The sequence below is a fragment of the Ochotona princeps genome, chromosome 21 (genome assembly GCF_030435755.1).
Source record: "Ochotona princeps isolate mOchPri1 chromosome 21, mOchPri1.hap1, whole genome shotgun sequence".
In the NCBI taxonomy this organism is placed as follows: domain Eukaryota; kingdom Metazoa; phylum Chordata; class Mammalia; order Lagomorpha; family Ochotonidae; genus Ochotona; species Ochotona princeps.
In genome coordinates this window covers 9384409-9409392 of record NC_080852.1, presented here as the reverse complement: position 1 = coordinate 9409392, position 24984 = coordinate 9384409, and the positions used below count along the sequence as shown (strand labels likewise).

The window sequence follows — 24984 nt, the reverse complement described above, 5'->3', positions numbered from 1 at the left end:
TGTAGATTATTATGTATTTTTTAAAATTGGGAAATACAGTGATTCTGGCCACCTGGAAAAGGGCTTTCCATTAGGAGCTACTTTGAATCAACCTGCGAAGGATTAATGAATTTTGATTGAACAGTGAATATGTGCCTGTGCGTGTTTACAAACAAGTCCACCCGCCAAGACACACGTATGTAAACATCATCACGCATTATAACAGGATGTCTGTCCCAACAAGGAACTGGAAGTGCTCATGACCTTCAAGAGGCTCCTCGTTCCCAATGACAGCCTGTTTCGTTTGTTAAATAAATAACAATACTTAGCTTTCATATTGTTATATTCTGGCTTTTGAAACATTTCCTGTAGCATGACTTTGCCAATTCAAAGCTGGCTTTTTAAGTGATTTGTCTGTAACCAGGCGGTTTTAGAACTTTTACTTCCTTAGTCTGTGCTAAAAAGCAATTCAAGAAGACTTAAAATTCTCCCGGGGGCTGATTTTATAGCAACAGTGGAAGCGCACAAGCGCTGCACCAGCAGCCAATTTCTTTCTTCAGTGAGGAAACAGCATCAACAGAAGAGGCTCAGCACAAATGGTTTAACACTATCATAAAAATCACTAACCATTGGGTATTAACATGCTTTTTAACATGAAGTTTTCATTGAAAATGATTTTTGGAACCTACTAATTTGGTACTGATTTTTACCCTCCAGCATTTACAGTGAATGCAACTTTCTCTTCTGCTCGAGGGGACTGGGTCTCCTTGGCCCAGCCAGGATGTAGAGAAGAGATTAACTTTCCCAGCCTCTGCCTTGCTGGTCATGTGCTCAGATGCAGGGGTAGCCAATGGCTTGGAGATTCCACTCTCCAGATGTACCCTGCCACAAAAGAAACAAATTCTACTCTGTCACACCCAACCGCCATTCATAGAAACACACCACAGACCACTTGGGGAGTCTAGGTGGTTCTAGCAAAAGGGCAGTCTGCAGCAATGGGAGAATACCGCTATAGGTCTTATATTGGCCTCACATGGGACACATGGAAAAACCTGTTTCTTTCTCAAAAAGAAGTCAAAACAGACTGCACATGCACATACTCGTAGATGGGAGAGAAGCATCCAAAAAAAAAAAAAAAAAAAAAAGAGGGGGTTGGGAGAGAAAAAGAGAGGCAAATGTTTGTGCCTGGCTTCTTCATTCCATCTGGCACACGGTGGAAGAAAACTTATTTGGGCAAATGTTGTGCTCTAATCATTACACTGCAAACCCTCTAGCCCTTAGGGAGACTGTCAGAGAGGCTGCAAATGTGAGAGTGGACAGTGCATAGGGGACACACATCCAAATGTGAAGCCCGCACAAGCCACTCAGCAAGACCTGGGCCCTTCCCAAAAGGAAGTGAAGACAGACCGCACGCGCACGGAAATAGCGTCTGTGCCTTTCTGCCATCTGGAACAGGAGCCAGGCAGGAGTAAACGCATGGGGGAAGGAAAATGCTGCCTTCTCCCAATAGTTATGTTGGATCTGGATGTACCCAAACCCTAGAGGGTCAAACCACAGCCAGATTTTCCTCTAAAATGTTGCTTTCAATTGCAAGCCCCTGGAAAAACTCATGTGAATCTCCAATGGCAAGTGGTCTATATGATATTTTAAAAATAGAAAACATTTGTGTGTGTGTGTGTGTGTGTGTGTGGCTAGAAACTCCATTATTAGGGTTTTTTCTTTAAAGGAGGAAGAAATTGCCTACTCATGAAGAGTTATAAGCTTCTGCTAGGGGAGAAAACATGTATTCATTTTGTTTAATTTGACATTTTGGGAAGGGGATTAGTTTACATGAATCTACTCAAGTTCTATCAAAGAAACCAGATTACTGGGCCCCACGTCACTCTGTCTTGCTCTCAAATCACCAGGCAGGGGGTGAGGGGTCAGATTAGAATGAATGCTCTAAGAGTGGCTGAACCTGGATTTTTAGAATGATACAAGTGAAAATGTATTTCTCATAGATTTCCCACCAGCACTGCAGCATGCCCTGGAGACTGAAACCTACAGTAAAGTATGTCAACTCTCCCTTATAGGTTATGTGCAGTGTGGCTTGCTCTATACCACAATTTAAATAATGTAAATGTCTGCACTCCCAAATTTTTCTTTGTTCTTTTCACTCTCATCTTCAGTGTTTATCACAAATCAAGGTGAGCTTTCCCGTTTGGAATCAGTTACCCACCTGTGGTGTGATCCAAGGAGACTTAAGTGGAATTTTTACCAGACAAAGCAAAACATGGAAAACTTCTGCTTGCTCAATATGAGCTTTTTGGAGACTTCTGGCCTCTCCAAAAATAATAAGTGACTGAGACATGACAAAACTCAGCTGGTTTACGCCCCAAGCAGCCGCAATGGCCAGAGCTGAGCCAATCCAAAGCCAGGAGCCAGGAGTTTCTTCCAGGTCTCCCACATGAATGTAGGGTCCCAAGGCTTTGGGCCGTCCTCAACTGCTTTCTCAGGCCACAAGCAGGGAGCTGGATTGGAAGTGGAGCAAGCCAGGATACAAACCAGTGACACCTATATGGGATCCTGGTGTGTCCAAGGTGAGGACTTTAGCCACTATCCTGTTGCACTGGGCCCAAAACTTTTTTTTTTTAAGTAAGCGAGGAAGACTCCTCTCAGCTCAGCAGTTTACTTAGTGCCTGAAACGGTCTTGTCTCCTAATGATGTTACAGCCATTCCCTGGTTGAGTGATGATAAGTGTGAGCATACATGGGAAATTTGAGTATGCCTCAAACAGCTTAACAGATGAGAAGGTTCAAGGATGGTTTGGCCAAGGTAGCCAGCTAATTATTTTTTCCAGCTAGGTGGTTTCCACTTTGGTCTAGGCAAGCAAGTGTCATCTATTCAGCTATGTAGCATATTACAATGAATATGCAATCTCAGTTCTGATTTTTGGCAGAACCTCGCAAAATGCAAAAAAAAAAATCCTTTTCTTCTTTTTCCCCTGGGTTTCTGTCAATCTCCCTTTAAAGCAATCAGGGAAACCTCTGCAGGAACAACCGCCCGGAGCTTCTAGAAACTGCTTTGGTCTCTTTATGTATATTAGAACAATTAACATTTAGTTTCACCATACAAAGGACTTTCTCTCCTTTTATGTTTTAGTTCTTAAAATTCCCAGAATGGTGTACAGTAAAACTGTTCACTTGAGAAATTAAGTACCGTATGTGATAAGACAGTTGGATGAAATTTTTAAGCTGTCATTAAAAATGATTATAATTAGGACAAACTACAAGAAAATGCTTTAAAATTGAGACCCGAGTGAATTAAAAATTAAGGGGTGTATTATGTATCTGTTATCATGTTGAAGGGGCTGGGTTTTACGCATCTAACACCCATTAATGCTAATACTGGTGCCTGTATAAATCCGCATGTACTGAGACAAGAAGGCACCCCTTCCGTTTGTTTTTGTTGAGCCTCCCCAGTGCACGCAGCACACTAACACGACAGCACGTTCTGAGCTCAAAGCAAGTCAGGCGAAGAGCAAATGTAAACAGTTTACCTTTCCTCCACTGTGAGCGTTTCTCCCAAGAAGTGTTTTCCATCCTTAGATAACGTTAAAATACTTCATACCAAGGCTGAGTTTTCTGTCATCCTGAAGTGTTCTAGAACCATCTGGGGGTGAAACCGTAGCTACATTATTCAAATCATCTTTGTCCTTTTGAAAAGGGGTGAAAGAGCACCCATCCAAAATCACTTGGGGCGATGAGGATCATCGACTTTCGGTCCTGCTGCAGTACCTAAGGAATGGATAGGGCATATTCATTATACTCTTAGCAGGTTCCAAAGAAAGTACAGGAAGAGCCATTACTTTCCCTGTCGAGTCACTTCTAGAATCAGCCTGTTTCCATCTCCTCCCATGGGTCACCTGTCACCGACTATAACCTGCGTCTCATTAGCATTTCAGATCCCCCATCCTTCCCAAGGACTCGGGCATAATGTTTGGAAACCGGGTTTCAAAGCTTGTCCTTTCTCATGAATAATATTTTTGGCCCTCTCTCGTAGTGCTAGTTCAGTACACCATTAAGCTAAGAAAATCATAGCCTTTCCGACTCTTTCCTCACCTTACAGATTCAGGACAGGAAGGCAGGGACATGAAAGTGAGGTAAAAGGGGCTCCTTTGCCACAGTATATTGAGTCTAATGAGCTAATGTGACTGTCGACTTTGCCCACAGCCACAAATGTTCTGCCCTGCCAAATAGTAACTGCTGTATATAAAAAAGAAAATTGTTGGTTGATTCCAACAAGTTGCAATTATTGGAATAAGACAAATATAGAAGTCATTTGATTCTGACTGAATTAATATTGGCAGTTTTGATTATTCAAGAGACAAACCCAAATACCATCATCTTTCTCTTTGCAGTTGGCAGAGGTACTATGGGTGGCCGAATCTGAATCCCATACCCTGATACTTATCCCTTATGTAGTCTCCTCCACTCAAGTGTGGGCAGGAAGAGGACTTCCTTCTAACCGGTGGGATGAGCAAAGGTGTTGGACTATGTGATTCTACATACACAATGGAGTGGCTTACTGATTGTGAAACTGATCTCTTCATCAGGGTCCAGACCCTCTCTCTCGCCGAATAGGTTCTATGTATTTACTTTGACGATATCAAGTATACTCCATCATAAAGTTTCATTCATGAACTTACCAGAAGTGGTAAGGCTGGCCCCAAAAGACTCAGATTATAACACTCACAAATCAATGATCACCTCTATAGTTAGTGTCCTAATGCCAGCCTCTGTTTTGAACTGCTTCAAACCCTGGGACCTGATCAAAAATGGTCATAACCATATATTCATGGACCCCAGAAAGACCAGAGACCACTTTGCCATCATAGCATTTTCAGAACACACCAGCTTCTATCACGAACCAAAGAGAAGTCACAAATACAGTGGATCAATCACAAATATGTACTTGAGTTCATCTCGTGCTTCTCATCCCCACCTTTAATATATTGTTCAGTGCCGTTAAGTCCTTGGACAGTCTGGAAATTAAGTGATGTCTATGTGTATTCCTTGCTGTTCACAATACAAAATAAAGACCTACTTTATTCCCCTGCTCTCTTGTCAGTGATTGGCTTGCTGTGCATCAGGAGAGAAGACCCAGGTTTTACTGAGGTTCCTATGACAATTGCACCCTTAGGAGACCCTTAGGAGACCCAGTTGAGTCATCGCACCTGCCCCAGAAAAGAATTTTTTTTTTTACTTTGCCATGTAAGGTTATCAGTAGGTGTGCTGCCTCAGGAAGGCATAACAAATAGATTGGCACAGTGACTCAACAAACTAATCCTCCACATGCCAGCACCAGCATCCCACAGAAGCATCAGTTCACATCCTGGCTGCCTGTCCAGCTCCCTGCTTATGGCCTGAGAACGCAACAGAGGATGGCTCAAATCTTTGGGTCCCTGCGCCCACGTGTGAGACCCCAAGGGGACTCCTGGGTTCAGATTGGCTCAGCACCAGCTATTGTGGCCATTTGGGGAGGGAACCAATGGATGAATGCTCTCTCTTGCGCTCTCTCTCCCTCTCCCTCTCTCCTTCCCTCTGTAAATCAAATTAAACACACAAACAAAGCAAAAAAGGTGTAACAAAATGAAACAGCAAAACAAATTTAGCGCACAGCTAGTTCAGACACAGTTGGTATAGTTTAGGTTGCCATTGTTTGACACAGTTTGGTAGAATCTAGACAGTTCTATGTCCTCAATTGAAGATGAAGTAGAGCTTCCCATTTTGTCTTCTAAAGATTCACTGAAATGAACTGGCAATAGATGGAGAAAAACCACACAAATTGACATAATGGGAGTAAGAAAGAAGCCACGCCTAAAGTACAAGATTCAAAGAAATGGGCAGATAGTCAAAGCTTAAGTAACATTTTGAGCTACAGGGAAAAAAGGGGGTATTTGGGTTCTTGAAAGTAGTATTGGCAAGTTATGGGAGAGTTGAGTGGAAAAAAATACACTGTGAACAAAGGTAGCCTTACCATGTAGATAATGTCTTCCAGATAATCTCTTAGAACAGTCATGCATCATTGAGAAGTGCATTATTAGGTGGTTTCAAGGTTTTATAAACTTCATAGAGTGTATTTATTTTGAGTATACTCTGTAAAGTATGCATAGAGTATAATCAAGATGGTTATAAAATCACTGGGTGATATCAGTGGGACCATGTTATATATGTGGTCTATTCTATATATATATGTGTGTGTATGTATAATACTTTGAAATGTCAATGTATAGTTCAAGACTTTAGATGGAAGTCTACCTGGCATAGATGATGACTTTTAGTTTCCTCTCTGTTCTGGTAGTTAACTTTTGCTGAATATTTAATGAGATTTACAGGGAGGAATCCTTAAACAAACACTCCTTTTGAAATAACTTTCCTCAGTTAAATAAGGGAAAACTTGAGAAGGAGCCCATTCTTTGAGAGAGACAGAGGGAGTGGGTCAAAGAGATCTTTATTTCAACAGTTTGAGGTGTTTTCTGGACCCCATCACAATGTCCAAGCCATGGTCATTGTTAGTAACGATTTTGAATATATTGTATTCTAGAACAAAAGAGTTTGGGTGAGTTAGATCACTTAGGATATTTAGCTTTTGGGTTTCTTTCTTTTTGTGGAGGTGGATGCTTGGAGCTTGGGTGAATTTTGTTTTGTTTTTGGCTCCTCAGGGTCTGTCCATGATCTTTTAAATATAGTTTATGTATAAAATCCTGTCACTTCTTCCTTTTCACCCTCCTTCTCTTGCATTATGAAGTCAATTTCTTTATCTCAATTGAGCTTACATTTCTGTAGGTTGTTTTGATTTGTTTGTTTATTTGCTTAGCTGGGACAGTCTGTCCGATGATTCATGGGGTGGGTTTCTCCAGATGTGTCACATGACTCAGCACATCTGTGTGGTATGATTACATCACCACAAGCAGCCAGAGGGTTTGCAGTGGTGGAACACAGTCGCCTCCTGCTTGTCCTCATGTTCATGGGAAACTTGCCTCCTTCCTAGATGAGGTCTTCAGGCTATAGTCATCAGCACGGCTTCCCAAAGACCTGCTGGGTGTCGGCTACAGTGTGGGCACCTTACACACATCTGCTTCTTCCACATGTCCATTCTGTGATGCTGATGTTTGTCTTCTTGTATTTATCAGAATGAAAGTGGAGGCACAGAGGCTATGTCGATGTTAGCTCCCACATGACATCAATGTAAATGACAAGGGACAGTGTGAAGGAATTATTTGATTCAGGCCTGAAAGTGGCAGTGGAAAGTTTTAACAAAATGAAAACTTTCTGAGCTTATTGTAGTCTGAGACTTGTCCTATCATAATTGACCACATAAAATAATAAAAATTGGATTTATCCTAAGTAGTCTTCCAACGGAAAAATATTTTTAAAACAAGCATACTCAGCACCTAGCTCGTTTAGACCTTGATTTTACTGTTAAATCTTTTTCAGCTCATTCTGAAACCTCAGGTGAGTCACTTTGTCTATCTTAGTCACAGTTTATTCATTTGTCAAAGTAAGGAAATGCACAAAAGTCTTCTGTAAGCAGGGCTCGCAACATTAAGGATCTGTACCTATTTTGTTAGTAGTATAATTTTGGTTTATTTTTGTATGTTTAAACTGGTTTCTTTTGATTATGAAAATTACATTGTATATGTGTATATATATGCATATGCACTCATACATACTTATACACACATAGGATTTATTTTTTTAAGTAATGAAAGGCAAATTAACTTGCTTTCTTATTATTAACTAGCTATTCCAGAGCAAAAAAAACTCACCTTCCCTGATCACGGGTTTTAAATCGTCACTCTTCTGAACAAAATGCACTTGGGGAAGGTCAGCCCTCCTCCCACCTCTACCCACTTGGCTGGACTTCAAGATTAAAGCAAACTGATTAGCAAGGAACCCCCCCCCCCCATTCCCGGGCTGCATATGAAATTCCCAGAAGTTGCCAGACATAAAGTGATTTGATGCCAAAACATCCAGGTGGGGAAGAAAAATTAATAAATTATAGGGGTGTTTTATATATACAATTCCAAATATGGCCACGTGGAGTTTGGAAACATCTGGGTGATGCACTGGAATTTCACTTTGTTTCAGCTCTTTGGCATAACGTAAACACAGCCTGTGAGTCCCCAGAGAGAAATGGGAAAAGTTGGAAACTGTGAAAGGTAGATAGAGACAGAGTCAGATTTTCAAACTGTGGCCCGTGCTGCTTGCTAAGTGGGAAAAAACATCTAAAAATTCGAAGGAGTCCAAAGCATTTTCTCTGAGACATATACAGTGTCCCAGGTAGCCAAGACTGGAAGCTATTTTGCATATTCTTTCACCTTTTAGATGTAAAGTTTGGGGGAATATTTTTTTTTTCACGGAAGTTTGTGTTTATCCGAAAGGCCTATTAACATGCTGTTAGCTACAGTTTTCGCCTACTGATTCTCATCTGCACTGAGATGCAGGGCAATGAAGAACTATTTTCTGAAAATAGTCTTTAGAGGTGCTATTCCTTTAAAAGTACCAGATGAAAATAAATGGTATATAGTACAGGCAGTTACAGTATGAATTTTAAAGCCTTTCACATTCCAATTACTTGCAATAACTTAGTTTCTTTTCCAGCCTATAATAAATCATATATATGTAAATGCTACAAAATTTAAATACGAGCAGAGTTTTAGTATAATAGTATATCACTAGAAATCAGTATTTTTTTATATATATAGCCTGTTTAACATATGTGAAGTAAAATCTCATTGATTTGAGTTTGCTAATTCAGAGTTTGTGGAGTTCCCTTGAAGTTGACTCTTCATTAGGGAAGTCATTCTTCAAAGAAAGCTCAAATTAAAGGTGTAAATAAGACTGCAAATGGGAATGTATAAAGTGCTTAAGAGTAAATTTAAAGTACTTTAGAAGTGCTATTCGCATACAAAATTGTTATGCTAATTATAACTAATTCTTATTAAAATAGGTCTCCTAAGATGATCTTCTAGGCAAGTCTCCTCAGTGAATTTGAGTTACAGAATAGGAAAGTAATAAGCCAGTTTCTCTTAAATTACTGTATTCTCTAATTCAGAATTTTCATTAATTGCAGATTACTTTCTTGCTGATTAATCCGAATTGCTGACACTTTGTTACCAATTGTGGTTCCCTTCTAACTCTGATCTATAGAGTTCAAGTAGATTTTTAAAAAATTAGGACTACATCATAATGTTCTAACAAAGTTTTACATTTTCTAACATCAGACTGGTGATATGTTTTTGATTCATTTCCCATTGGTTAGAACCTACAAGTTAGTAAAAATTCTGAAAATAAATAAAAGATACCTCAACAAGAGGGAGAGAACAAGAAACTCTTTGAAAAAGGTGATTCAGATCAGTCCTGGCCACTTTCTCGAGTAGATGCAACGTACAGCTGATCAAGGAATGGAGAAAAGTTGGAGAAGGTCAAGGTGTTAGACAAGTGGTTAGACCTGCCAAGGAAGAAGTATTCCTAGTGAACCCCACACTGTTGTGTGATCACTAGGTATCCACATTTAGGTGCTTTGTTAATGTAATGTTGAAGCAGCTATTTTGGAAAAGGGAGATGATGTTGAACTTGACAGATCTGAGGTCTGAAATCTATAAACTGAGATGGAGTTTGAAGTCCTCCCTTTACCTCCCAAATGATAAGTCTGTGTCCCTCTTTGCTGTAGACCCCCAGAAGATTTGGACCACTCTTATCTGTGACTGTAAAATCCCAACCTCAGGCCTGGCGCTGTGGCTTAGCAGCTAAAGTCCTTGCCTTGAATGCGCCAGGATCCCTTATGGGTGCCGATTCTAATCCCAGCTGCTCCACTTCCCATCCAGCTCCCGCTTGTGGCCTGGGGACTTGAGACCCTGCACCCATGTTGGAGGCCTGGAGGAAGTTCCTGGCTCCTGGCTTTGGATTGGCGCAGCGCGGGCCATTGTAGTCACTTGGGGAGTGGATCATCAGACGGAAGATCTTCCTCTCTGTCTCTCCTCCTCTCTGTATATCTGACTTTGTAATGAAAATAAAATAAATCTTTAAAATAAAATAAAATCCTAACCTCACCACCTTTTTGCATAAGTCAATCCTCATTAATAAGTGTTCTTTCTGTTGTAATACCTCAAGTTAAAGCTTGTCTTTGCTCTGTGCATTTTGCCTCTCACACTTTGGGTGACATGACTTGTATAGAATTGGACCTCGCCTCCAGGTCCCTGCTTACTCCTCTGCAGGGAGGCTGTGCAAGTTCTTTTATGTGTGTGTGTGGCTATTTGAGCCCCTGCAGTGAGGCCAACTCCTGGGCCTGTGTTTTAGACTCTTGTGCATTGGTTGCAAGATAAGGATGTGATTTTTATTCTTCTGAGTACTCCTTGATTTCTGCAGGTGATGTTTGATTTCATGGTCTGATCATTGGTGAGTTTTGTAAACAAATTAAACCCTTATACAAATCCTGTTCTGTTGGAATTTGCTAGCAGATGTGTGGAATCCTATTATTTTGCTGTAACTGTCAGTCCTTATCAAATTTTCTATTTCTTCAATGCCACAAGGATTTGGCTATCATACTCCAAAGTAATGTTTCCTTTTGTTCCTCCCTCCTTCTCTCCCCCATGCCAGGTTTGGAATCACTGGAAACTGAATCACTATCAGATTCTATGCTGCCTTGCAGCTGACCAATTCCCTGCAAGTCTGAAGAAGCTCTGCAGGCTGAAGCCAATGCACAACACCTCAAAGGACTCATCCTGCCACAGGCCAGGCTTGAGCCCGAACTCTCTCTGGATGAATTCGTTCTGGACCTAAATCAGTCTGGTCATGAGAGGTAACCAATGCTCTGAGCCACATCACCCTCGGCCCCTGCCTCCTGCATGGAGAGGTTCCAGAACTCCTCACCACCCTGCCTGAAGCTCCCCTCCAGACTTCCTGGGAGCCCTGAGCCTTAGACTTCACTTCCTGGTTTTTCTCTAGAATACTCTCCCTTCCCGGCTTGATGGTTCTATTTGCATTTCTTATTTTAAACTTTCGTCTTGGTCTCTAGGATTTTAAAACAACTGCTCTTTATGCTTCTGAATGTATGGATCAGTTAACTTTGGGGATAGTCAAACAGGAACCTAAAAGAGACACTTTGTTACACCCTACTTTGCCCCACTCCCAAGATTTCTGATCCAGAAATCCCAGTCCTGAGGTTTCTGCAGTGTGCCACAGAAATCCCATTCATCCTTCATTCATAAGGAGGGCCTGGGGCTGGCAGCCTTGAGCTGTGCCTGAGCTCTGTACCTTCAGAAAACAGTAATAGTTGAGAAATTCTCCCTCCCTTTTGTTTTCTGATCACTCTACTCCCAGATACTCTGCACCAAGACCCACATTTCTCAATGACTCAGAAGGCAGGCGGGGACATCCTCTCCATTCTTGTTCTGGATTCCCGTAAGCCTGGATGACGCCCTTATTTATTTGCCGCCACAACACCCCAGACCCTCTCATTTCCTTTGATGCATATCCCTCACTAATGACCTCTGTTTATTTTGCAGGAAAATGAATTGCCACCAAAAGAAGTGGTCCTGTGTGTCCTAAAGGAGATGGCTGTGGGGCAGGGAGAGGGTTAAAGTAAGGTGGGTATTTACAGTTCTACAGACCTCATTAATTGTTGCTCAGGACACAGAGGCATTCCCTCTATAGTTTAAACATCTTAACTGGAGTTATGTAGACACCTCTTCACGAACCCAGATCTTCATCCGTTTTATGTCTTTCAGCAAACTCTAATCATTCAACCCCAGAGAAAAATGGGACAGGAAAATTTCCTGACTACATGGCTATTTATTTTCTGTAGATGAAATTGACTCACTTGTCAAACTTTTAAAAAATAGTTGTTCCCTTTCTGTTGCTTATCGCTAGAAAAGTGTCAATCTAAACCCAGATTGTACAGCAGTTCCTGGTGTTCTGATGTCAGACACATGCCTTCCCTCACTTCTACCTTCTGTATTCTATTTTCTTGGAGTAAGAAAAGATAGTAAGATAAAAGACTACTCAAGAAAAGTTAAAATTAAAATAATATATGTAAATTGGGAAACCAAAGAATTTTCCTACACAGTTGAAGATAGGATCGGAAAGGAGACTTTATCTCTGCTATAGACTTATCTCCAAATTGAAAGTACAGACACAGTAGACCTACCTTTTGACTAAGAATATGAAATCTAAGTTGCTTATGTCACTTGTGCCATTCAATTCTTGTTTCCAAAAAAAATGCATCCAGAAAACTCTCTCTTAAGAGGATGAACTGTTATTTCTGCAGCTTTTAATAACTGACAACTCCACATTTAAATCCCAGGCTTTACATAAACTGTCAGCCTCCAAATTTGCCCAGACAAACAGAATTGGAAAAAACAAAAATAACACAAGGAAAAAAAAATGCTCTATTAACAACTGTGCAAAAAGCACCAACAGTGTTAACTAGTAAAAGGAAACCAGCAGTGTAAATAGAACCAAAGATGGAATTCAAGTTGCTGTAGGTTGATTTAGAAGGGTCAGCTGCACTTTGCTTCCTTCTGAAATTCAGTTTTTCTTTCAAAGTTATTGCATCGAGCAGCCTGGAGGAATGCCTTTCAAAGCAAATGTGAGCTCTCTAAAGAAAGAAATAAGAATCAAGTGAAAATATTTCTTGCCGTTTTGGAGAGAGAAAGAAAAGAGGGCAGGCTATTATTCTCTTTTCCCTAATCATTTGACTGCACATTTATTTGTGAATAGGACTGCAAAGTGCTCCACGGCCAAAAATTGAGTGAGGAAACTTCACTCCCTTCTGTGCAGCCGCACTTCTATCATAGTTGAAGTCCCTTTGGTTGCTGGTAATAGAAACCCTTTCAGACTTGCTCAAGCAAAACAAGGGACTTTTATTAAAAAGCTCCCAGAGGGAATCACTGGAAACTCAACAGTAGGAAGTACAATTGAGTCTTGTCAAGAAATAAATGATCGTATACCTGAAATTTTCCAGGCATTGATCTTTATGCTGGAAACCCAAGGGTGAAAAAAAAAGTCCCTGCTCCTGTGGCCTCGCATTCCGGGGCAGGGTGGGGGTGGTGACAGGTGGAGCATGGACAACAGAATAAGTAAGAGTGTCAGACACCCATAGATGCACTGAAAAGGATGAATACGAACTCAAATGAAGCAAATGCTGGGAGTTGTGCAAGGGTTTGTCGCGTTAGGGAGCCAGGAGACCTTACTTAAACGGTGAGACCTGAGTGAATCCAAGGTGGCTGCACCTGTGAGACCTACAAAATAGGGGCAGAGCAACTAGAGGCAACCAGAGTGAAGAGACTAGAGTAGCCCAGTAGAAATACTAGGTGATTTTAAGTTTTTCTAAAAGTAACTTCAATCTACTCATTCCCACATTCAAGAACAGAAAAAGGAACAGCCAAAGTTAATTTTTATACTCCCATTTAACCTCTTATCATTTTGTTCCAAATATATATTTTTTTACTTCTCCCCCTAAATCTTAAAATCCAGTGTGCACATCATCCTTAAAGTATGTCTTTGTTTGAATGCTAAAGTTTATGTAGTTCAAATAAAGCGTAATTCGGCCAAAACAATAAAGTTGTGTTTAATGGGGAAAATATTTTATGCTGCTTTAGTAGGGAATTAAAATGTAAATTAATTAAAACTAAATTTTGCTTTAAAATCCATCTCCTCCGTTGTATTCACGATATGTCAAGTCCTCGAGAGCTGCATCTGACACGTGACTGATGCTTTGGCTAATTCAAGACTAAGGGACAGGAAATGAGGAAGAATGGAAGCCAGTGAGGAAGAAGGAAGAAAACCCCAGCAATGGTAAGAAGTTTGGAGATTTTATACATATTAATTATGTATATTAATTATATTAACCATGTGTGTTTATGTTTATTTATATTATGTGTATTGATATATTAATTATCTATATTATGATTTATGATGTATTTGAAAGGCAGATTTTTTACAGATAGAGAAATATAGAGAGATGGGTCTACATAAACAGAGAGATGGGTCTGCCATCCTTTGGCTAACTCTCCAAATGGCCGCAGTGGTTAGAACCGACTCAGGGTGAAGTCAGGAGCTTCTTTCCAGGTCTCCCATGTGCATGCAGGAGCCCAAAGACTTGGGCCATCAGAAGTGGAGCAGCGGATACTCAAACTAGTGCCCCCAATAGAATGGCAACACTGTAGGCAGAGGATACACTACTGTGCCAGCAGAAATTTGGATTTTTACGGTAAGTCTAATTAACAGCTATTACAAAGTATGTTACTTTCCTATTTCTGAGGTAACAAATGGCCATAAATTTAGCAACTTCACACAAATGTATTACCTTGCAATTCTGAAGATCAAAACTCTGAGTCTTGTAAAGTTAACTTCAAGCTATTCTCAGGGCTAATTCCTTCTGGAAACCCCAGGAAGAATCCACTCCTCCTCCAGGTTGCTGAGCTGGTACTGCCAGCATTCCCCATCTGGAGCCACATCACTCCAGCTTCACTTCTGCTGTCACATTGTCTTCCTGGAGCATCCCTCCAGTAGGGACCATTAGGATTACACTGTTTCCCTCAAATATCCCAGATCATTTTCCCATCTCAAGCTTCATTTCTTTGGCATACAGGATGACATAGTGATAGGTTTTGGGGATTATAATGTAGACATTACAAGGAGGAAAAATATCATTTGCCTATACCCTTCTAAGTTCTTTTATGGGCCTCTGAAACAAAAGAAACATTAACAAGAGAAAATCAAATTTATTTAATTTGAATTTTAGGTGACATAGGATCTTTTCTATAGAACTGAAATCAAAGAAATGATTAAGCCTTGATTTTTTTAAAATGTTTGATGAAGAGTGTGGCATTGTGGAAAATGCGATAGGGTAGGTATGGCCTGAGAGTAGTAAGCTGAAGGAAGTATAGCAAGTCCTCAGTCAGACTTTTCTTAGTATCCCTCCTTCTTCAGAGATAGGCTGCTCCTTCCCTGCCAACATGGGGAAGGCATCTCTCACTGCATGACAGAGTGTTCACAAAGGTCTTCCTGCCCCTGTGGTTCTTGAAGTTTCTTCTCCCTGAAATATGGCCATGGTGCTATATTTGGGGCTAGCCTGGCCTGAGCTCCATCTGTCACAGAAGGTTTTAGGAGAGGAGAAAGGGACAGAAGTTCACATGAGCTTCAGAAAAAGCATTCTGGATCTTAGGGACAGAAGACCTACACATGAAGAATTAAGAAAACAGGCTAAGAGGTTGTTTTTCCAGAAACAGGTAACAATGAGGAACATCTCATGGAGAAATACTACCTGCTGTCTGTCCAGACCCTCCCCTACTCCTCTGAGTAGTAACTCACATCTGCTTCAGTCTTGAGCTTGAGGCCCGTACTGGTGCAACCTCACCAGCATGGGTGTACAAGTCACACCAAGCCACTGACAACCCGTTCATCTGGCTGAGATGCGTGTCCCAGGAATGAGCATGTGCCTGAACATGAAATTTTCTTTTTTTTTTTTAAAGATTTATTTATTTTATTTACAAAGTCAGATATACAGAGAGGAGGAGAGACAGAGAGGAAGATCTTCCGTCCGATGATTCACTCCCCAAGTGAGCCGCAACGGGCCGATGCGCGCCGATCTGAAGCCTGGAAACTGGAACTTTTTCCAGGTCTCCCATGCGGGTGCAGCGTCCCAATGCATTGGGCCGTCCTCGACTGCTTTCCCAGGCCACAAGCAGGGAGCTGGATGGGAAGTGGAGCTGCCGGGATTAGAACCGGCGCCCATATGGGATCCCGGGGCTTTCAAAGCGAGGACTTTAGGTGCTAGGCCACGCCACCGGGCCCTGAACATGAAATTTTCTACTTGAATTCTTCAGAATGGAACTGAAGGAAACTTTGGTTTGGGGGCCAGTACTGAAGCATAGCAAGTTAAGCAGCCTCCTACAATGCCAGCATCCCACATCGGAGCTCTGGCTCAGCCCCGGTTGCTCTCTGCTAATGTGCTTGGGCAGTCGGCAGATGATGGCACAAAGTACTTGGATCCCTGCCACCGTTATGGGAAATCCAAACGGAGTGCTGGGTGCCGGCCTGCACTTGACTCTGCCTCAACTGTTGCAGCTATTTGGGGAGGGAACCACCAAGTGGATGATTGAGTGCTATCTCAGCGTTATCTTCCTATCCCTCCCTCTCTGCTGTTATTCTACCTTTCAAATAATAATTTAAAAAAGGTAGAAATTTGACAACACAGCTTCTGATCTGCTGCCCAGTCATGTCTAAAGCATCATGTCTAGACTCCTTGTTATGTGAAACCAGTGCATTTTCTGTTTTTGTGTATGCAAGTTTGAGTTGTATTTCCATCACTTGCAGGAAAAGGAATCCTGGCTAGTGTAAGTCTTGAAAGAACTGGTAACCGGAAAGGAGACATCTCTCTATCTTGGAGATGTGTTTTCTCATTCTTGTTTCTCCACATTTTGTTTCTTTTTGTTCCTAGCAGAACAGCTCGCTTCAGAACAGCAGAACCACATAACAAATACGGTCCCATTGTTGGCCCTTCATGAAATCATCCAGCAGAGACCAACGTGGATGAATCCCAAAGAAAAATCCCCAAGAAATAGAATGTGTAGAATCCAGGCTTTGAGTCTGGTGACTGTACCAGATTCAGAAAGCCTATACCTTGGCGTGGTATTGAAAGTCTGTCTAAGAGTGGGGTTTGCGCAGAGAGTGTTGCAAGTTGACCAACCTGTCCTAGAAATGAGCCTGAGGCAGACTCTTAGAGGCACAGGAGTCTTTATTCACCAGCTGGTGATAACCAATAGACTGTCCCATTCCACCACACGTGGAAGAGGGGAGCAGGCCCACCCAGCTGTGTTCAGGGGCTTTTAAGTAACAATCATGCAATCAACTTAAAGTACATTGGTATATGGTAGGAACCATTTATTCAACACTGATATCCAATCAGTTTAAACATGGTGCACCCTAAACTATCCAATCGGTAAGAGCTGCATCCCACCTAGCAGGAACAACAGACCAAGCAAACAGGTCCTTCCAATTCTGTTTACAGAAAACGATTTGGGTCAGTCAGCTTCCTGCTTCCTGCCTGAGCTATAAAAGAAAGGATCTCATCCTGGAATGAGATAAGCTCTTCTCCTTCTTTCGGGATATCCCAAGAACCCAAGGCTATGGCAAAGGTCAGGTCTTGAACATGTTCCAGAAGGGTTTCAGAAGACCTAGCCTGACGTTCACCATTTTCTATTGTCTGGGCTGTCACAGAGTACATTCCCAATAGTAGACTGTCAAACTCCTCTCTTCCACTCCTTCTTCTAAAGATCTTCCAGAAAGAGCTCAGAGTGCACCTAGGTGATCGCAGGATGGACACAGAAAAGCCCTCTTCTTCTGTGGTGCCAGCCCCAAAGTAGAGGTGAAATTGCTCTTTCCTAGCTGAACTGTGTTTTAGGCAAGTAGTTTCTGAATGCTAACTTTAAGCCAACCTGTAACCAGTTCATCAGCCTGGTTTACCAAAATGACCTTTGAGATATATTCAAGGGTGCTCCCAAAAGTTGATGGAAAAAAAGTGAAATTGATGAATTTATTTTGGAGGAGAAATCTTTTTAAAGTAATGCTTGTTTTACCTTAATATGCATTTCTCCACAAATTCCGGTAGTCCCTTTGCATTAGCTTGTAAGTTACTAGTTTATTTTCAGACATTCTCGAGATTCATGGGGCAAGGGGTAATGATATTGTCATGAAGGTTCAGGAAGAGGAAATGGAGCTAATTAACTGTTTGCCAGACTGATAATGAAGGCTAAGAATCATTATACAGGTGTTCATAGAATATATATATATATATATATATATATATATATATAGTATGGAATGAGTAATATTAATGAGATCATAACTTTCATTTCATAATCTCAGACACAAGCAAGTAATTACAATACTCTTATACTACCAAAAAAAGGCATCCTACAAGATGTGGAAGTTTATTATAAGAGGGGGAGAAAAGGCCTAAAGAATTAGAGAAAATTTTCCTTAAAAAAGTACTGTTCAACCTGGTCCTCATTTGTAGGGTTGCCTGTTTTGCTTAAGTTTAGGAGGAAAGCATTTCTTTCCATTGATTTCTGTTTATGGTCAACATTGATTGGCCATTCAGTGTTTGCTTTTAGGTCTCCTGGTGAGCTTGGCTCAGTGGCATGGTTGTGGGGATGGAGGAGGCTTCTCTTTCTCAGGAATTCCTCCACTGACACGTGCTTTTTAAGAACCAGTGTAATGCAAATGTGCTAGCATCCTTCCACACAGCTTTTGCCTTTGCTTTCTACTTTATAAAGATCCAGAGCTTAGCAGATATTTTCTGATTCAAAGAAGGAATGCTATTCACAAGATGCAAGGACTGGAATTTGGAAGTGATATATAAACAGAGAAGTTTCCATCTTTTGCCACCCTGCACGCTTTAATATGGGTACTGGCTTGGGAAGGTCTCTTAGATTACGTCTGGGTTCACTGGGCAAGGACTACAGGGTCACTTGTGGTAGAGAGAGAGAGGCATTTTCTGGGCTGTGACTTTATAGCCCTGAAAAAAATAAAACTTAGTTGCCTATTCACTTACATTTTAATATTTGAAACATTCTGATTTTAAGAAATTTTGAAGATTATCTGAAAGGCAGAGTGACACATATTCATACATACACATATATAAACATACATACACATAATCAAACAGCGAGAGAGAGATAACTATTTAAGAGAGAGAGACTTTGGAGATGTGAATTACCTAAGGATCTTAACTAGTTTGGATTATGTGAGTGTCGCCAAGAAAATCATAGGTGTTCTTGTCAACAGTCTTCTGGTTCATTCCCCAAATGGCAGAAACTATTGGGATTAGGAGAACCCCACATGGTAGCCTAGTGGCTGAAGTCCCCACTTTGCATGCACCAGCATCCCATATGGGTGCTGGTTTGTGTCCTGGCTGCTCCATTTCTCTTCCAGCTCTCTGCTTGTGGCCTAGGAAAGCAAAGCCTTGGGATCCTATGCCCATGAGGGAGACACAGAAGAAACTACTGGCTCCTGGCTTCGAATTGGCTCAGCTCCAGCCATTGTGGCCACTTAGGGAAGGTACCAGTGGATGGGAGATCTTTCTCTCTCTCCTTTTCTCTGTGACTCTGACTTTCCAATAAAAATGAATAAATCCTAAAAAAAAAAAAAAAATGTTGGGACTAGGCTAGGCTAGATCTAAGTGAGGAGGCTGGAACTTCACCTGGATCTTCTATGTGCATGGTAGGGGTTCAAATAGTTGGGCCATGTGCTGCTGCTTTTCCAGGAGGATTAAGAGGGAGCTGAATGAGACGTGGAAAAGCCAGGACTTAAGCCAGCAGTCTAACATGGCATGCTAAGTGGTAGCTCTACCTATTATGCCACAACACTGACTCCCTAAAGCAATCTGATTTTTTTTTATTCCTTCATTTAAAACAGTCAGGTGAGATTGTTTCCCCTTCGTGAAAGTTCCTTCAGGGATTGTTTCTGGCTTCCTTACCTCCTGAAGTCATGGCTGTCAGAGTCGCAGAACACATACATACATGGGTAAAGAAAGATGTCTTCCACGTCAGGAGAGGGGAAAAGCAATCCATCAAGACACAGAAGATTTGTTCCATCGCCTAACCTGTGCACCAGTGTAGTGGCCTAGCCTGCCTGCTCATGGGGCGAGATCGCTCAGCTTTTGTCATTCCCCTGAGTTAAGTTAACATGGTTTTGGCATCAGCTTCACAACTGTTTCGTGGCATCAGACAGGACCAAATCATTGTCTCAAGAGTCATTGTGACAATTGGAAGTCACATTCAAGTGACAAGGAAATAATTGCTAGAAGAAAAAAATAAAGTGGAGGAAGTGATTACTTTGTATTCTCATGATATGGCTTTCAAACAAATATTTTGGCCATTAGCAAGCATTTATTTTTCAAAACAAAAGGAAGAACATAGATTGCATTCAAAGGGGGGTTTGTTAGAAATCAGATCTTTTTTTTGAATCTGTTAATAAGACACTTCACCAAGATGGGTAGACACTGCCAGCCTTTCAAGATGAATCTGTCAGAGGTTGGGGGGAAAGCTAGAATTGAGAGGTGAGAACTGGGAAGTCAAGACTGGCCTGCATTTCCTGTGCCACCTGACCTCACCCTATTCTGATGTGTGTGGACATCTGCACACCTGTTAAGCCTTAAGCTTCTTCACCTTGGCAGCTGCCAACTCCAGTGCCTATTACAAGTGCTGAAGCTCAGTACATATTGTTGGATAAAGGAATGCATGGGTCTGTTTCATCTGGGTATTCAGACTTTGTTAAAGAGCTGGATTTGAAAACCTTCCACCGCTAGGAAATAGTTTCCCCCCTGTTACAGAATCACTAATAAATGAGTAGTTGCGATGTCTGAGTTTCACTGGCTGGATGACGCGCCTATTGCTTAGGCCTCTCTTGGCCTTTGAGTCTGACTTCCGAGAAGTCACGGCCTGGCCTGTGTTTCTCCAACACAGGCAGATGCGTCTATGGGTGTGCTTCTGTTGTAGTGGAAACATGGACATTTGTTTTACAAAACAAACCTCTCCACTCAAACCTTATCACATTGAAACAAGCCCAGCTGCCATTCGAAGTGGAACCTGAAATGTAATAATAAAAACATTATAACCAAGATATGCAAAGAGACTGAGAAGAAATTGCCTGTTGCTGTTTATCTCTGGCTTTTCCCTGAAAACTTTCAGTTCTGAGTACTGCAATGTAAGTTGTTTGAGAAGCACTAACAGGTATTTGACTCGAAGTGATCTAATTCTATATGGGTTTCCTGTCTCTGAAACTCTGGAGAACATCAACTCTCATTTCAATTGCTGCCTCTCTAATATGGAGATAACAACAGGACCTAGGATAGGTTTCAGAGTGGGGCTTTGTGCATAAGGAATGCCTCTCTGTGGTTGACGGAAGCTGTCATCCTCTTTGTTTCTGCTTCCTTCCGGGTTCTGTGATGGAGAACTTAACCTCCCTACAGATGAGGGACCATTCCTAATCCTGAAAACCTGAAGGGGTTAATGAGCCTAATTTAGCCTAAATAAGATTTTCAAAACTTAGAGGAAAGAATGTGGCCCAAATACAGGGATACTTTGGAAAGGTCATGGAAAAAAATGGAAATAAAATATGTGCATTTGCATACAAGAAGCATATAAAAAGGTCGTGGAAATGCCTATTGTACATGGACTTCAAAACTTTTCATACCCGCATAAACTCACCTTTCACTTCTGTTTCGCGTGAACTCTGTTGAAGTCCCCTTTCATCGGGGACTTTGAATGTCAGAAGTTTCTCCAGATTCTCTGCCAATACTCCATTGCCCACGTGGGCCCCAAATCCTTTGGAGCTGAGCATCTATTTTGATAGCTGCAGGCCTCCTCCACCCGCTGCAGGATTTCCTTTGGAGTGGCTAGACTAGTCTGCTGCTCCCTCGCCCAGTCCCGAGCGTGTCAGCCTGGCTTTGCCCTTCTCGACTTACTTTGCCCTTTTACTGCTTCCTTCCCAGCGCATGCACTAAAAGCACAAGAAATGCAAACCATGACTTTCATCTGTCGCCGTGCTATCTTTAATTAAACTGTAACACACACTTCTACAGGCAAACATTGAATAATAGAGGGCTTCTGAACAGTGAACAGAAAAACACCGAAAACCATAGAAAGTGTGATTTGGAAATGTCAGTATTCTCTGTCCTGGGGAGGTGTGTGGCGTCTGAGGTCAGTACTTGCATATATTGTGTTTGTTGTAAATGACACCCTTGTTACCCAGATCTAACATGCTCCCAGAATGTTTGATAAGGAGATTTCTTTGCTCCCCTCCTGAGGACATGTGAGGAAGTTGGAGAACTTGTGATGCTCCTAATGTTTTATTTCAGCTGTGGGCTAAGCAGCAGATAAACTGGTGTTGTAGGAAAATAAAGGAGTGAGGATTGGTTCCCAGCCTTGCATAATTTAGGACAAATTTCCATGACAATAAATGAGATTCACTTTATTTTCTAAGAATGATTTTATTGGTGTTTTGTTACAATGCATTTTTCTTAGCTATAAGAACTAAAATTCGTTTACCAATGCCCTTGCACAGTGTAATGTACACAAACTGTGACTATTGTGTGCTCTGAGATGATGGAATTCTAAATCGAAAAAGAGCATGGGATGACAAACTGAAGCCTACAGGCCAAAGCCAGCTTCCACTCAGAATTACACCTGGCTGTTTTCCCACATCAGTGCCAGACGAGAGTAGCTGGAACTACCACATGATCTACGCCCAAAATATTCTCTGGCCCTTTACGTTAAGCATTTGGCAATCCCCAGGACAGAGTTTAGATAGAGGTGATCAGGTTTGACTTACAACATTGCCTTTTGGTTTTGTTTTTTTTTTTTTAAAGATTTTATTATTATTATTATTGGAAAGCCGGATATACAGAGAGGAGGAGAGACAGAGAGGAAGATTTTCCATCCGATGTTTCACTGCCCACGTGAGCCGCAACTGGCCGGTACGCGCCAATCCGATGCCAGGAACCAGGAACCTCTTCCGGGTCTCCCACGCGGGTGCAGGGTCCCAATGCATTGGGCCGTCCTCAACTGCTTTCCCAGGCCACAAGCAGGGAGCTGGATGGGAAGTGGAGCTGCCGGGATTAGAACTGGCGCCCATATGGGATCCCAGGGCTTTCAAGGCGAGGACTTTAGCTGCTAGGCCACGCTGCCGGGCCCAACATTGCCTTTTGTTTTATGATTTTGTACAATTAACTGCTGTAACCCTCAGTTTCTTCACCTGTGATGACAGCGCATATCCATGGCAAAGTGTGGCTCTAAGAGCACATCAGATGCTCGCTGGAGGAACTAACATACTGGTTGAGCAAAATTAAAGTTACTTGCTGTTCTTGGTGCAGTGTCTAGTGTATGCTGCCAAACAGAGAGCTGGAATGAGGATTTTAATTGGAGAAGTCAGAACTGGGATAGGACAGCACTCTATTGGGCTAAAAGGCAGTCAGAGCAGAAATACGTCAGGTGCATAGAAGTCTTTAGAGCCACTCGGTATGTTCACAGACTGAAGAGAAGAATGTGTTCATTGGAAAGAGGAGGATGTAAAGGGTGGAGACTTGGATTCAAAGCCAAGCATCTGGACTTGACATGGCTTGTCCTCACTTTGCCTAGGAAAAGACGTTTCCAAGCTACTTAGATCTTTCCCACACCAAAGGAAAGCAGTATGTAGCATGGAGTTGGAGGTATTGGGTTTCCTTAGTCCTGCAAGTCTTTTTCTGCCTTTATTCCCTAAACAATACAATGTAGCAACTCCCTACATAGCATTTGTATTGTATTGGGCATTTTTAGTCATCTAGAGATGATTTAGAGTGTAAGGGACATTGTGTATAGGTTATATGCAAATGTAACACAATTATATCTAAAGCACTTTAGCATTCTGTTATCCACAGGACTTTCTAGAATCATCCCCTGTGGATACTGAAGAATGACCAAATTGGAAATTTGCTGTCAAAGTAAGATTCTAATGTTGAATCCAGTTGGTTTCACTAGAAACTGATGTTAAGAATCAGCTATAGAAACTATAAGTGGGTCTTGGGGTCTCACGAACCGCTTTAAGGAACAAACCACTAGCGTGGACCTCACATGAGCTGTTTTTCATAGTAAACTAAGAATTAGTTTTCTAGGTTTCTTCAGCAGTGTGTTGATATAGTGAAACTGTGAAATATTTGTATGGCATGGGGAGAAGCTGTGCAATCCTTAGATGGCAGGGGAGAAAACGGAAAAGTGAAATAGATTTGCAAGTCATACTGAAACAATTCTTTCCTTTTAATTATTTATATGAGAGACAGAGAAAGAGGCAGGGACAGAAAGAGATAGAGAGGTAGAGGTATTCATTCATTCATAGCCTGCAATGATTGAGACTATAGTCAGAAACTTAATGTCTCCATAATGGGTGACAGAACACCAAGCCTTAGAGCCATCACAGCAGGATGCTAGAATCAGGAGTCAGGTCCTTGTGTTGTACCCAGATATTCCAATCTGAGATGTGGGCATCCCAGGCAGCACCTAGCTGCTAGATCATGCACCTGCCCAAACCCTAAGGTGTTGATGCATTCTCTAAAGTCCTCTAACTCTCCACTGTCTTTGCTGGTGACCCTCTCATGTGCCTTATCCTATCTGAATCTCCTTTAGTAAGCCCTTCACTAAGACTGTTCACTTAATTAATAGTTAAAGGCAGATTTAGGAAATTGGACTTGATTTTTAATTTCTTTATAAAAGTTTTATACTTGAACCTTAAGGAGGACATTTCAAAGAAAAAAAAAATCTAGCTTTCCCTGTAACAGTCTTGGCAAAAACTTTATAACTTTCCTTTTTCTCAAAGAAAAATAAACAGTGGCTAGGAAGGTATGGTGGATGAAGTGAGAGGTTTACAGGTTCAGCTCTGAGTGCATCCACATCTGGGATGGTTGGCCGGAACCTCAGTGACATGGTGTTTATGAACACACACGGATTCTGGAAAGCTTACACTGCAGAAGCCAAACAGCTGCAATCTGTCCCTGTTGAACAGTGTTTTTCCGAATTCAGGTAAATACCATGACATTGTTGGAGCAGTGGGGGATACGTTTAAAGCCAAGTATCTCAGGGAAGATAACTCAGAGATTACTCGTACAGGCAGGAGCTCGGCAACTTTCTACACAGTGTTCATCAAAGTTGTAAAAAAAAGAGGACAGAGCTTTGCCAGGTTGGTATTCTGTTCTAACATCCAGTAAGAATTGTCCCCTACCTTCCAGATTTCCAAAGTGAGTATTCTGTTCTGCCTTGGTGAATCTGGTTAGGGCTAGCCAGAGCTTGATTGTTGCTCAAAGAGAGTCAGGCGTGGGCTTACCATCCTTTCGCCCATGAGAGCCCACATTCCAGGGCCACAGAACCTCATCTGTTTTGAATCAGTGGGAGCAGCTTCCAACCTGTGCAATAGCAGGCTTACAGGG

General features: G+C 41.7%; 1 long non-coding RNA gene across 1 annotated transcript in view; it reads left to right on the top strand.

The window, feature by feature from the left end:
• Positions 1 to 13818, top strand: part of LOC131482889 (uncharacterized) — a 220062-nt gene extending 206244 nt beyond the window's left edge. The window contains exons 3-5 of the long non-coding RNA XR_009247381.1: positions 10623 to 10824; positions 11531 to 11611; positions 13706 to 13818. This is a non-coding gene — a long non-coding RNA (uncharacterized LOC131482889). The remainder of the gene's footprint in view (positions 1 to 10622; positions 10825 to 11530; positions 11612 to 13705) is intronic.
• The last annotated feature ends 11166 nt before the right edge of the window (positions 13819 to 24984 follow it).